A 14,906-nucleotide genomic window follows, 5' to 3' on the forward strand; every position below is an offset into this window, starting at 1 on the left:
AACTCTAGCACATTGTTAAATAATTATATTGCTCTTCTGATTGCCAGGCAACAGGGTGGAGGTCTGTTAAACTGTACAATAGACAAGGCACTACAAGAAATCCAGATAACAGCCAACAGAACTGGTTATAAAAAGATTAGAAGCTCTTGAAGTTAACCAAACAGAAGGAGCAGATAACACATATCTGCAGGTTCTAAAGGCATGAGCAAGGGAAGGGTGAACCTTAGGACTGCAGCCTACACAGCATCAAATGGAAGGCTGAGTAAGAATCTGACTCACTCAGGTGTCAACTGTCTAAGATATTTTGGTTAAACAATTCTCTTTTCTTTTTTTCTTTAGAAAGAGCAAGCATGTGCTCATGATGGGGGGGGGGGTGAGGGGCAGAGGGAGAGGGAGATTCTTCACTTGATCTTAGCCAAAAGGCCGAGAAGCGATGAGAGAGAGAATCTTAAGCAGGCTCCATGCCCAGTGCAGAGTCCCAATGGGGACTTGATCTCACAACCCTAAGATCATGACCTGAGCTAAAATCAAGAGTTGGATGCTTAACGGACTGAGACACCCAGGTGCCTGTGGTAAAATAATTTTCTTTTTTTTTTTAAAGATTTTATTTATTTATTCATGAGAGACACGGGGAGAGAGAGAGAGAGAGAGAGAGAGAGAGGCAGAAACACAGGCAGAGGGAGAAGCGGGCTCCATGCAGGGAGCCAGATGTGGGACTGGATCCCAGGACTCCAGAATCACCCCCTGAGCCCACCGCAGGCACTAAACCGCTGAGCCACTCAGGGATCCCGTGAGAATTTTCTAAACAATGTTGGCCTAAATGACTGGTCCTCAATTTTGGGCAGTCTTCTGAAACCGAGTCTCAAGATTTTTATTTTATTTTTTAAAGATTTCATTTATTTATTTATTTATTTGGAAAGTGTGTGAGCTGGGGGTAGGGCAGAAGGAGAAGGAGAGAGAATTCCCCAGCAGACTCCCTGTGGAGCGGGAGCCCCATATGGGGCCGATCTCATGACCCCGAGATCATGACCCAAGCCGAAATCAAGAGTCAGAACTCAACTGACTGAGCCACCCAGGCGCCCCACAAGACTTTTATGATGGGTGTGAGAAAGAGCACTTCAGGGATCTATGACTCATAAAACTTAAGGGTAGTGTTCTAACAAAGTGGAAATAAAAATACAGATACTGAGCATCTCCTATAACAGGTAATCTCTAGAGTCTTAATTCTGAGACCTTACCCTGATATTATCCCTATTGTACAGACCTCAGAAAGAGTTGATTGATTTGGATGAGGCCATCTTGCTAATAAATAAGTGATGGATAGGAATTATTCCTGGTTGTGTCTGATGCCTGTTAATTTCTCATACACCACAATGTAGATCAATGGGAAGAGTTGCAACTTCTTATTTCCTTCTCTGTCAAGATCGGAGCAGAGGGAGCAGCCGAAGACGCTTAGGAGGCAGGTCAGTTCACCCTGTGTTGGTTTAGGTGTGCTTGGAAAGCATATGCTACACCATTTTCCAGGTAGTTTTTTAAAGGGAACTTAGAGAGGTTCCTGGATTCAGGACCCCAAATACTGTGTAGATAGCAATGGTTCCTCTATAACTACAAGATAAAATTTAGCATCCAAACTCTATATTTTGGCTTTCAAGGCCCTCACCACTCTACCTCTCATCTAGCAATTTTGCTTAAACAATTTTTATTGTGAACTATACCAAATGCATAGAAAAGTATATAAAACATGTATGTACCGTTTAAGACATGATAATTATAAGAGTAGCTATTATATTCTAGGCACAGTGATCACAGTGCCTTCTTCCTATTATCATATTTGATCTTCAGAAAATCTTAAGGTATCCTTATTTTGCAGACTCCAGGGGTGGGTGGGTGTGGTGGAGTTTAAGTAACCTGCCCAAAGTCATAGAGCCACACAGCTAGTAAGAGAGAGACGGATTTGAATTCTGGTCTGTCTGGAAACAATTAGGTATTCCTGTTTAGCAAAACATGTCTTCCCCAGGCTGCTCAGGAATTTCATCAGCTCTTTCCTGCCCTATCACCATCCCCAGCAGATTCAGCCTCGGCCACAGAGTCTGTTCATTATAGTGGTCCTGATCCTAGGTGAGGAAAAATGTTCATGGGGAAGAAACGGTTATGAAGCTAAGATTTATGCAGGACCATTTTATCATTGTTTATTTGCTTTAAGGTAAAAAAAAAAATCTTTACAGTTGTGAGCTACCTGTTGTTTGATTTCTAATAGCGTTGGCAGATAAGTTGCCAGTATTATGTTCTAAATATTTCATGGGACTAAAACTATACATTGTTTATCCGAAGCCCAAATCTTATTGTGTGCACTGTGTTTTATTTGCTAAATCTGGCAATCTCTAAGGAGATTGCCTCTCATTCTTGAAGTAAAAAATAAATGAAAATAGCCAAAGCAAACATAGAGCCTGAAGCAAAGTAGTCCACAATCCCTGAATATATAGAGCAAACCTCTTCTCCCTCAATCTTTCCCAGGCTCTGCTACTCGGAGCAATTGAAGGCAGGTACTTTAGGAAAAATATGTGTTGCTTTAGGAAAAATATGTGTGTAAACTGGAAGTTGAACTTCTAACTCTGGGTAAGCTTGACAATACACTTAGTCTCATTGAGTCTGGTTTTCTCATTTGTAAAGTTAAAACACTGGACAAGATAAACTCTGAGGTTTTTCCACTTCTAAAAATATTCTCCTTTTCCTAAAGGAAGTGAAAGGAAATAAAAGCTTGGTAAACATATATTGAGTGCCTGGTATTATACAAGCTATTTCAATGTCTTATTTAATTCTCAAAATAATTTAGAGAAGCAAATTGTGTCATTCTTATAATTGCATATGACTGTACCATAGTGGTGACTTTCATTTTCCTCTACTTCTACTTTGAAGAAGGACTAAGTGCTTAGATGCCTTGTAGAAATGGGTTAAATTGTATAACACATTAACTACAAATGCATAGTTCACTGAAGATTTGGTGGGTGACAGGTACCACCATCACAGCAGATCTTTCCATTCTAAATTGTGAAGTTCCAGTTTGGTACCAGCTACCATCTTTCTTATCAATTCTCAAGTTCCTTTCTTCTAGAACCTTATCAATCATATTGTCCCCATTTGTCTTCTTTGATGGGATTAGACTCAGAAGCAAGATGGAAGTTAGGCCATTTTCAAAGTGGAGAGAGAGAGGCTGTCTAAACTGGCCAAAAACTAGTTTTAAGCACTGAGCATCCAATGGTAAAAAGCTTTTGGTTAAATTTCAGGAGAAGCTCTTTAATTTCCATTGATAAACAGTTTAATTGAGGAGAAAACAACAACTATGAGTTTGACCAAATAGAAAATGCACACAAAAATCTGGAAGTCTGTAATATGCCTCTGTTATATGGCAATTTTAATTATGTTAAAGAGGCTAAGTTCAGAAGCATGAAATAATGTAGTAGGAAGCCTTTGAATCCGGCTTTTACTCACCACAAAGCTCTTGAGATTCACACCATTGTGCATATCAGTAGTTTGATATATTTTATTATAGAGTAGTATTCTATTGTATGGAGGTACCAAAATTTGTTTATACATTCACCAGTTATTGAGTATTTAGGTTGTTTCCAGTTTATGGTGGCTATAAATACCCTGTTGTTGACATTTATATATAGGTTTTTGTTGGAGGTATGTTATTTCTCTAGGTAAATTTCTAGAAATGGAATTCCTACATTATATGGTAAGTTTGTGTTTAAATTTAATCTTTAACTGCTAAACTCATTTAGACATGGCTGTGTCATTTTACATTCCTACCAGTACTGTATGAGAAGTTCAGTTATTCCGAAGCTTCAACACTTGATATTTTAAAAGTTTAGACACTCTAGGGGCTTCTGGAAGGCTGAGTTGATTAAGCAACTGACTCCTCATTTCAGCTCAGGTCATGATCTCAAGGTCATGAGATTAAGCCCTGAGTGGAGCCCCTAGTAGAGCTCCACACTGGGCTCCTCGCTCAGCTGGGCGTCTGTTTCTCCCCTTTTCCCTCTCCCTTTGCCCCTCCCCCTGCTCTCTGTCTCTCAAATAAATAAATAAATAAATAAATACATCTTTAAAAAAAATTTAGCCACTCTGAGAGCCACATCATGGTTTGTGATACTACTTGTATTTCTGCAATGACTAATGACATTGAGCATCTTTTCATATGCTTATTTGCCATATTTTTAATTCTTTTTAGCCATATTTATATTTCTTTAGTGAATTGTTTATTCAATTCTTTTGCCTATTTTTTTAATTGGATGGTTTGCTTTCTTATAAGTTTTGAGCATTCTTTTATATATCTTGATACAAGTCCTTTATCAGATTTGTAATTTGTAAATATTTTTCCCAGTCTTTGCCTTGCTTTTTAATTTTCTTAATGCTGTGTTTCAAAGAGGAGTCATTTTTAATGAAGTGACTTAATGAAGTCCAGTTTACCAATTTTTTTCTTTCATGGTTCATGATTTCTATGTCCTAAGAAATCTTTGCCTAATCAAGGTAACATTTTTACCCATTCTTTTTTTCCCCCAAGAAGTTTTATAGTATTAGCATCTATGCTGATGAACCATTTTGAATTAATTTTTGTATATGGTGGTAAAGACCATATGATTTTTGCATATGGACATCAATTTTTCTTAAGCCATTTATTGAGAAGACTATTTTCCTACATTGAGTAATCTTTGTCAAAAATTAATCAGTTATATGTGTTGATCTATTTCTCACTGTCTTCTGTTTATTCTTACACAAATACCACATGGGCTTAATTTGTATAGCTTTATTCTAAATCTTGAAATCAGATGGCGCACAACCTCCAGCTTTTACTATACTCTTCATAGAGTTGTCGAATTTGGAAATACTGAGAGAGGAACTTTTTCTCATGTAATTACTCTGAACACTTGTACATATTCTGGAAGCATCCCTTTGCTTCTTATAATAATTTACATCAGTTGCTTTTAAGCCTTAAGTATCCTAAGAATTCATTATAAGGTCTTGCTTTCATGTTCTCTTGCAAAACGAACCCCTTAAATGAAGCACTTCGTGTCTATGATGTGTGTAATTTGTCATGGAGGTCACAAATACCAGGTCTCCAGCACCATGGGAGGCAAGTGGGCGGCATTACTGAACAGCAATACTTTTCAGATTGTCAAGTTATCTTGCTCTCCCATGGTTTCCTGGTGCAAGGGATCACCTCACTTCAGAGGCTTTGAAAACAGGTTGTGCAGGTTGTATTTGAAATGGCAAAAAGCTCACTTTTAGGTCTTGGGAATTCCAAGTGTTATAGAATCACTTTCACCAGTTCAGTCCATAGAAATGAGGAATCAAAAACATTAGTCATGCAAACTATTATGTCACAAATCAAGGGGATTTATGCTGAAGACAGAGCCTGAGCCTTGTCTTTTGAATGGACGAAACCTCCCTACCCTGTCACCAAAGGATTTCTTTGGGACACAAAATTTTGTTTTGCTAGAGTATTTTCACAGTGGAAGAAGTGTATATTATATCACACTTACCACCCTATAATTATTTTCCTATCTATAATTTTCATTCCCTAAACTAGTGACAGACAAAACTTGATAAATGTGACAAATGTCTTTGCATAATAGCAGCTCATCTGTTTAGCAGTACTATTGAAGAAATGTAACAAAGTACCAGCTTAAAAACAAAATATTTTTTCTAAAATGAATTGTACACTTCCTTGTCTTCATAACGGGATATGTTGAACAAATTTAATCTCGCCTGGTAATTCACGCATTATTGAGGATGTAGTTTTGTTTGTCCCTGGGCAAAATTATTATACTTTTTACTTCCTGTGTTCATTTAATAGCTTCTCTCCCCTCCTGTTGGTATTGGCCTTTTATTTTGTAAACTGCTATATTGGACATGAGATAATTGAGCTTGTTGGAATTGTGAGAGAAGAGCACATGGGTTCTGTGTGGGGCCCAAAGGCTTCTCCTATGAATTCATGATTTCTTTTCATTAAACTTTTGTGACATGTTTTGCCTCCTCAAGTGACTCAGAGGTTCTTGGGTTTGTAAGAGATAGTTAAAATAGCTGGAAATAACCAATTGCGTGTGTGTGTGTGTGTGTGTGTGTGTGTGTCTGTGTGTAGGAAGGTATGGTATCTGTGTGGTAAATATGTGAGAGGTAAATACACATATATATATATATATATATAATGTATTTTAAGTTCCTCAAAAGCATCTCTACATACCTGTGTCTGACATAAACTAATCTCTGAACAAATGTTAGTTGAATTAATGAAAAGAAACATAGACTTTGCATGTATTGATAGGTAACAGTCATAGCAATTTTGACAATTTTATGATTCTTTCTGTAATGTGGGAAATGTGTTGTGTTGCCCTGGAATGATGCCTCAATTCCTTTTGGAAGAGACAGTTATTCTGATAGCATTGTTATGACCACTGGCCACACCAGCTCTGGGGACTAACCTTCCAGGCAACCAGCTTTGTGTAGAAGGGAGTTAACTGTCTCACTTGTGTCCATCCAGCTCAAAACCCCTCTCTAGGGACCTTCGGTCTAATTTTCCTCAAAAAAAAAAAAAAAAAAAAAAAGCTTATTTGCCACTTTCTAGTTCATAAAATGTTAGAGTATTAATATCAGGGATGCCTGGGTGGCTCAGCGGTTTAGCGCCTGCCTTCCGCCCAGGGCGTGATCCTGGAGTCCTGGAATGGAGTCCCAGGATCGAGTTCCGCGTTGGGCTCCCACTGCCTATGTCTCTGCCTCTCTTTCTCCCTATGTCTCTCATGAATAAATAAATAAAATCTTAAAAAAAAGAATATTAATATCAAAGGCAGTTGCAGCATCAAGATTTTCCTGCTGCTGTTGGATTGAAGGGGAGTGGATTCTTTAACTGTTAATCCTATTGAGTCAATAAATGAAAGCAGAATGGAAAGATTTAGAAGAAATTTGCTGTATTTTCCTCCTGGAATCAACCAGTAAAACACAGTTGGTCTGAGAGTGTAGAAGGTTATGGGACCCACCATCCCACAGATTTCATCTGAGATAAATAATTAAATTAAGACTAATAAAGTTAGACTGTCTCTACCACGAAATAAGACATTAGGTTGACAGAGCCTTGCTTAAAAATCTTTTCCATTATTTTTTTTTATCCTTTTTAATGACATTTGAGGTCTTCATCCATGAAGGGCCAGTTATTTCCAATGGTATCTCCTTTTAATGTTTTTTAGACTGGTTTTGCATTCACATCCTCTAAATTGCTGCTTAAAATGACTAGTTTAGATCTCCAAATTGCTTGAAGTTGACTCTGATTTTGAATCAACTTTACTGATCAGAAGTTGTATTAGTGGCAAGTGACTGTTTGGATCATACTGTGATCCCTGGGGAGAAGATTACAGGGAGGGAGAACACAAAAGAATACAGAGTCTCATGAAAGACTTCACCACAAAGCCTCAGATGATCTCTCTGTGTGCTCAGGGGATCTGATCTAGCCCTTAACAGCCCAAATCTGCATGTCCTTTTAATAAAAATAATCCTGGGGTTGAGATAACGGCTGGGAGTCAAATTCAAGATCAAGTGCCCACCCTGTCAGTTGGAAAGACATGATGAAGAGGTAACCTTATGAAGAGGTAACCTTATGGAAATGTTAACAGAACATGAATCTTTGTAAAACTGTAGCAGACCTCCTCCTGCAAAGACATAGCCCCTCATTAGTCTGGCCATTGCACAACCGACTGGAGCTGTGTTCATGCAGCATCCGTCTTGTAGGAGAAAGATACTGTTACCAGTGGTGGGCCTATTGGGCTATTGGGAAGCCAATGAAGCTTAAACCTCAGGGCCCTTCCCCTGCCTGGGCCCCTTCTAAATAAATCTTCACATCAATACATAATTTTATATGTCATTGAATTTTTTTTCTTAAAAAAGGCCCCAATATTATGCAAGCATCTGGTCCACAAGATGTCGCTTCGCCCTGCTGCTACTGCAGGGTCCCCACCTGTGGCAGATGCGACAGAAATGGCCGACTTGCCAGCAGTCCTCTCCACACCACGCACACCCTTTTGTCTCCTCTGTTGGTCTGTCTTGGTGTTGTTTCCACCTCCACTGTTGCCTCACAGTCTGCGTGATGCATCCATCATGAAAGCATTTCCCTAAGTCGGAGTTTTGCTGTGTCAGACCTATTTCTCTGCCTTTTAGTTGTCAGGGTAAGTCATGAATCTCCCCTGCAGCCTGCAACAGCTCAGGCGTTCTGCTCCCACCTAGTCTGGTAAGAGCCTTGTTTGGGCTTTGGTGGCTGGGCTGTAAACACTGGAGACTCATGCATAGCTGCAGATCTTGAGGGCTCCCCATCCTTGGAACTGTGCAGACCTGTTGCATAGAATTTGCAACTCTTTTTATCGGGGTCAACTGTCCCTCCAAATATTACCAAGCACGCTGTTGGAAGTGTTTTGTGTGTTTCAGTGTCATAGAGCCTCCAATACTACAGGATTTCTGGGGTTAGCCTGGTAAGGCAGAAGTTTGAAAAATTAGGGCAAATTGTTTTGTTGTTACAGAAAACCAGGATTTTAAAAAAAATAAAAGTAAACACATTCTCTGTGGACTTGCAGACCCAGATTTCTTGGATGATTTAAAAAACTTGGGAGACACTGAAAGCTGTGCAAATACTTGAAAATTGTATCACCTTGTCTGAAGTAAGGGAATTTTAATACTGTCAGTGTAGGTGCGTGCTGGTAGGATGCATTCATAATCCTGTTGGTGCTGTGACGCTGCCCCCGGCTGACAAACATAGTTCCCTGCCTACCTGATGGCCGGTGTGCAGATAGAGGCAAGGATTCTCTCTTCCACATTGCTCGGGCTCAGCACTCTGGCAGCTGGCTTTTCAAGGGCAGCTGAATGGAACACCGTGTGAGAAAACCACTGTCCCATGCTGATTTTCAGAGCCATTAGAAATGGATAGAGTGCCTCTCCTTGCTCTGCAGGCTGGACAACAGCTTCCTTCCACCAAGACAATCAGCAAGGCCAACCACTTTGTGACACAGCCCTCTGGCTACAAACTATAGGATATTTCTGGAAAATTCTGAATATGCTCTCCAATTAGAGTCTGCCACTGCTGTCCCTTCCTAGATGGAATGCCTCTTGACTTCAGTGGATGTTCTGCATGAAGGATGACTCTGGGATTTGTTTTCAAAGAAGTTTAATCTTTTAAATTGTTAAATCTGAGAACTATCCTCACACGCATTGAATGGCTTCTTTTCAGACTCCTATGAAAATGAGATGTCTGTTATGTCCTAAGTATGCAGTAATACATAATTATTAAAATAATTTTATATAAGGGAGAATGATTTCCCATCCCCGGCCCCGGCCCCATGCCCATTTATTTAAAACTCCTTCTGAGTCTACATGGCACATCCCAATGCTCATCTCTAAGAAAGATTAAGTCCTCTACCCTTCCCATCTGTTGCTTCTTCTTAAAGTTCTCAGGCTTTCTTCCTGCCACTCTTCCTGGGATCATGACAGACTACACAGATGAAGATTGATTTCAAAACAAGCATGTGGGCGCAAAGAAGTGAATATGAGAAAAAAACGAATGGCGGCCTGAAAGAATGTGGAGGTTTACAGAAATGATGTACCTCCTGTAAAAATCTTAACTGCTCCGCGAGTCTCGGTTTCATGGAATGCCTCTCTGGAATGATTTTCTTTTTCAGTGGCTGCAATACATAAAGGCCACTGAAACTTGCTGTTACCCTCCCCCTGCTTTTTATAAACCCCTCAAGTTCGGGTCAGCTTTCATCCATCTAAGCCCGGGTGGCAACTCTGGTTTAAATGCCATTTCATGCCTGATAAAATTTCATTAGGCATTTTAACTTTTAATTTCTTTTATTGACTTATCGTGCAGATGGAGAGAAATGTTTAGAAAGGGGAAAAAATTTAAACAGGGATTTACTGAAGTCATGTTTCAGTAAGGAAGGAAATACCATTGACTTTATTACAGCTGCCTAATGTTTTCCACAAACTGTAGAAATAATGCGTTGTATCTCGGTGACCTACAATAGCAGCTGACTGCTTGCACATGATGGAAATGCAATTTTGGGTTTGCTGAAAATTAACTATTTAATGCCCTGGGATCTGTGTTTTACTGTATCTTGTGTCTGGTTTGTTCTACAGGCTCTTTTCAGGTCTTGGACTGTCATCGGCTGCAGGTTTGAATGCGGGCGTGCAGCTTCCTGAGAGGTGGCCTTCCTGAGAGGGGTCGGATGGGGAGAGGCCACACCAGACACCCATGTGTCTGTTTGCTGTCCCTACATGGTCCTCAGAGCTGAAGTGAAGATTTCCTCTGCTTTCTTCCTGTGCCCCCTTCACCTGCCCCCCACCGCCACACCGCCCCCAGTCCAACCAGCCGGAGCCCTCCCTCTCTCCCTTTGCTGGGCCTTATCTGGTATGTTCAGTGATGCGATAAAACAAAAAGGGAAGTTTTTGATTGCACGAACACACCCTTTGGAGGGGTTCCAGCTAGAGAAGAGTCCGTGAAGGAAAGAGAGAGCCGTGTGGGGAGGCCTAGGTGCCAGGATCGAGGAAAATGCAAGCTTAGGAGGAAAAAATAATAACATGCTAGAATGGCAGTGGTGGTTTCGAGAGGTCTGGAGGGTGGAGGGAGTTCAAAAAGGAACTTGCCTAATGAGGCCTCTCTGAAGATTTACTGCTGTGGCCGCTGCTGAGAAGAGGATCCGGAGAGAAGATGTTGGGCCCCGAGCAGCTTCGCAGGAAGCCAGACAGGGCTGTGCTCTCGGCAGGCCGAGGGCAGAGCCTGCTCAGCCGCAGCATCTCCGGCTTGCAGTTGAGTTGTTTTTAAAGAGCCCCCTCCATGCGGCCCCTGGGACCCTTATGCACACCGTTCTCAGGGCGGAAAACCACGCAGAGAGCCCATCCTGGACGCGGGCCGTCGCGCCTGTCCCTGAGCACCTCCCGGGCACCGCTTCCTCCCGAGCCGCAGCTCTGGGGGCTCAGCGCTCACCCTCCAGCCGCCGCGTCTTGGCCCCGAGGACAGGACAACCATCCGTGGGGGTCGGAACCCGTCTGTCCTTCGCCCAGCGGACTGGGCCCCCTTCCCTGGCAGAGCCCGAAGCCCCCCTGCTTCCAAGGACTGGAAGTGAAACTCTGCAGCGCAGATTCCGCGGCCCGGGCCTGCTCGCACTCGGGCTGCTCCCTTCCCGCGGGGCGGCCACAAGGATGAAACCATTAGTGGAAAATACTGCTGCTCAGGGGAAAGAGCTTCATTTCCCCATCTTTGGAGCAGACACGATCACTGCCATTTTACTGACAGGGAAACGGGCTTAGTGAGCAGAAGTGATTTGTTCTAGGACCCAGAAATATTTGGCCTTAGAACACTCCTGTCCCCTCTGACCCCTGGAGGACACGTGCACGGTGCTCCCAAGGACGGGCTGATGTCATCTTGAGAACTCATTCTGGGTAATAAATCAGAATCCTTCAAGGGGAAGAAAGATAAATGAGGTTCTGGGTGTTTTCTCACAAAAGACAGCAAAGCAGCCCATCTGGTCTACCATGTAAACCCCAGTAAGTGAGGTAGACTACGGAAAGAGATCCAGAGTTCGGGATCCCAATCCCATCCTACAAATCGGCTGAAGTGGGTTTGAGGAAAGTGAACTCGACTCATAAAGCTCAGGAGGATCCAAGGAAAGGCTGAGCACAGCAAAGGAAATTCTCCAGTGGCACAGACGGGTTCTTTGCTCATTTTTCTTCAACACTGAGAAACAGAGCAGCAGGAGGAGGGGAGTCTCCCCTTCTTCATCCAGTGTTGTGTGTGGCAGCAGGTGGAATGCCGCGTGAGGGCAGGTGCGCTGGGGGCAGGTGAACGCGGATGCAGGGTCTGTCAGCAGTTCTTGAATCAGCTTCAAGTGCTCTGGCAGTGCTGGGCACCTGTGTGTGTGTGTGTGTGTGTGTGTGTGTGTGTGTGTTGTACGTGTGGCTGTGAGCAGGTGCCAGCTTGTGAGAAAGACTATGGTGGAGAGACAGGGAGAGAGAGATTCACAAACACGTAGAACAGTGTATTTCATAGACACGTTTCTGCTTTCTTGAATGAATAGGTGCTACAAAGAATTTCTTCCTGAGGAAACCTAAGCAGAAAATAGGCACTTCATTAACATCTGTTCTCATAAAAGATAAAGAAGACTGCTAGTTGCCTACTGAACATGTTTTACTCTTCTTTCTTAATAATAAAAACCTGATTTGGGGGCATATGGGGATGCAAGTTGCCTATGAAGCTTTTACTTCTCTACCTCCCTTGTTGCTAAGTTCTGGCTAATAAGGATGTAAAGTAAATTTATTTGGTGGGACATCTAGGAAAGTTCCTTAAAAGGAAAACAGACAGATGGCAGCTCTCTTGACTAGTACACAGCTAGGTCCTGAGGATGTCAGAGCAGGAAGGGAGAAGTAGCCTGTGTCTCTAATGGAGTCTCGGCGGTTGCATAAAGACTCTGGGTTTCCCTTCCCAGATTTCTTTTACAAGAAAGAATAAATCCCTAATTTGTTTAAGCCACTGTGACAGGATCTGTGTTACCAGCGGGCAAAGCCAATTCCTGACTGATACAGAAGGCAAGCTACTTACCTTTTTCTGAGTACATGGGTAGTACCCATGACACAAAGAAGTGAATGCTCAAACTAAGAGTAAGTCAATAAGCATAAGGGGTAGGTTCTAACTCAGTCCTATTATGTTTGAACTTCAGATGTGAATGCCATAAACTTTAATGTCATGGACCCTTTTGAAAAAACTGTAGGAAGGTGTGGACAATCTCCTTGGGGAACTGGATATGCACATTTAAAATCTTCACACACAATCTCAAGCATTTTATGGAATTGATGAAGCCCATCCACGAAGCTCTTGTTAGGGATTTCTGCATTTGGTTACAATTACTTTGAAAGGCAGAAAAGGAGGGACTAGATCTGGCTTGGCTAGTGGTCAGTGCGTTCAGATTTTTTTCTCAGGAAAGCTTAGGGGTAAATTGGATCACCTGGGTAGTCAAACCTCATCTTCCCAGGAGCCTTCTTTAACAGCAACCTAAATCTTTTGGATTTGGAGATGGATGGTGAGACCATTTGGTGCAGGAGAAATCAGATGTTACTCTGAGGCTTGGTAGGCCACCTAGAACTAAGGAACAGTCCAGATTATTACGGGGAACTCAAGAGCTTTTGCGGCTAGCTGTAGTCCAAGGTGAAATAAATAAATAAATAAGCAAGCTAAATTTACTCTGTACACCAGAACAAAGGATGTTGGAAAGGGCTTTGTGACTGAATGCGAACCATCTTTGGAGAAATATCTATTATTGTTCATTGGATTTTTAGCAGATTTTGAATAGTTTTATGGGACTTTGTATGTTTGTGGGACACACTGACAGGACCTTCTGAATAGTTGGTTGATTAATGAAAATGTAACAAGATATTTCACTTATAGAGCAGCTGTTCCAATGTTTGGGCATTCCATGTCAAGCTGCTATGAGCTGATCTAGTCCAAAGAGGCTTTACTGAAAGTATGTTGTAATAAACAGTGTCCACTGGGTGAATTTGCCTAAATCGTTTTTTTGTGTATTATGCCTGTGGGAAAAGACATATGATATTTTGAAAGCTGTTTTGCTTTGATTTCCCAGTGAAGTAATCCTGCTCTCACAAATTCTAATTGTATGACGCCGTAAGAACGGGCTTAATCCAGGTTGTAAAAATGTGTAGGTCCTACTGAATTAATCCCCCTTTGGAGGACATGTACAATTCATTTCCTGGGATCTTTATCATACAAGCTTTCCTCCTCAACTTTTAGCATATCTTTCACTCCTTAAAAAAAAAAAATTCACAAACTAAACAACAAGTACTCTGATTCTTTTCAACCTCTAAGATTATATGAGGAACATAATAACATAGTGTTTGTGGAGCATTTTCTCATATTTTTATAGCAAACTAAGATGTTCTGGGACGGTTGTTCTCGAATTTCAGTGTGCAAAAGAATACCTGTGGAATATGTTAAAACGCAGATTCCAAGGCCCCTTGGGGTTCTCATTCAGAGGCCTGTGGTAGAGTTGGTAGCTGTCGTGCTTTAAGACAACAATAGTTTGTATTATAGAGCTAAACTCCCTTTGGATGAAAGGGTGAGATTATGCGCTTCCTTTATGATTCTTTCCACTGCAAGACCTTGGAACACTATGGAAAAGATTTGAAATACTCTTGTGCCAGACAATACTGGAAATAGCGACATCAGGGGAAAACCTAGGAGGGAAAAAGTTTGGTTCTCATAACTGCTTTGCCTGGGTAGGATACGGGTTAACATTTGACAACACATGGGATGATGTGTATGCCAGGAACATAACTGATGCTCAATCATTGTGGTGAATTCTCCATTATTTCTGTGGTGCCTCCTGAATACTATGTCACCTTAGGATTTGAAAACATCCTTCTCAGACTGCTCAAGTTATGATTGAATTGATGACAATATCAGGAACGGAAACTTAAGCCCTTCTCAGATACTGTTCCATCTGCTTCACGTCATAAACCCACAGATGGTCTCCTCTCTCTTTAGGGGACTTTAACATTCTTGTTTTACAATGTTAGGAATTATAATATATACAATATGCTTCTCTGAAAGTGTCATTTATGTTTGTAATATACTGTCCTTTAACCTAGAAGCATGTATCATGTAAACTACAGATGTCTGTTTTTTTGCTTTTATGTGGAGGGTCTCAATTACTTGCTGTCTGCTTTCACTAAACCTTAGTGTGGAAAGTTTTCCTCTATATGTTTGACTCTCCTTGTGAGAGGCAGGGAAAAGCTAGGCAGAGGAATGGGGGTCCTCTGAGAGGGGCCAAGATTGGGAAGGGGTGGAGTAATCCATAGTCAACAGT

The 14,906-nt window shown here is 41.5% G+C and overlaps 1 long non-coding RNA gene across 2 annotated transcripts; it reads left to right on the plus strand.

Moving 5' to 3' along the window:
- Positions 1 to 52: 52 nt before the first annotated feature.
- Positions 53 to 14,555, plus strand: LOC111098752. Of its 2 annotated transcripts, XR_005369374.1 has the most exons (4): positions 53 to 262; positions 1,380 to 1,463; positions 10,171 to 11,856; positions 12,108 to 14,555. It is a non-coding gene; the product is annotated as an uncharacterized LOC111098752 (long non-coding RNA). The 2 variants fall into 2 exon arrangements; XR_005369373.1 differs by having other exon boundaries at positions 10,171 to 14,555.
- The last annotated feature ends 351 nt before the right edge of the window (positions 14,556 to 14,906 follow it).

Source organism: Canis lupus, chromosome 14 (assembly GCF_011100685.1).
Source record: "Canis lupus familiaris isolate Mischka breed German Shepherd chromosome 14, alternate assembly UU_Cfam_GSD_1.0, whole genome shotgun sequence".
Taxonomy (NCBI): domain Eukaryota; kingdom Metazoa; phylum Chordata; class Mammalia; order Carnivora; family Canidae; genus Canis; species Canis lupus.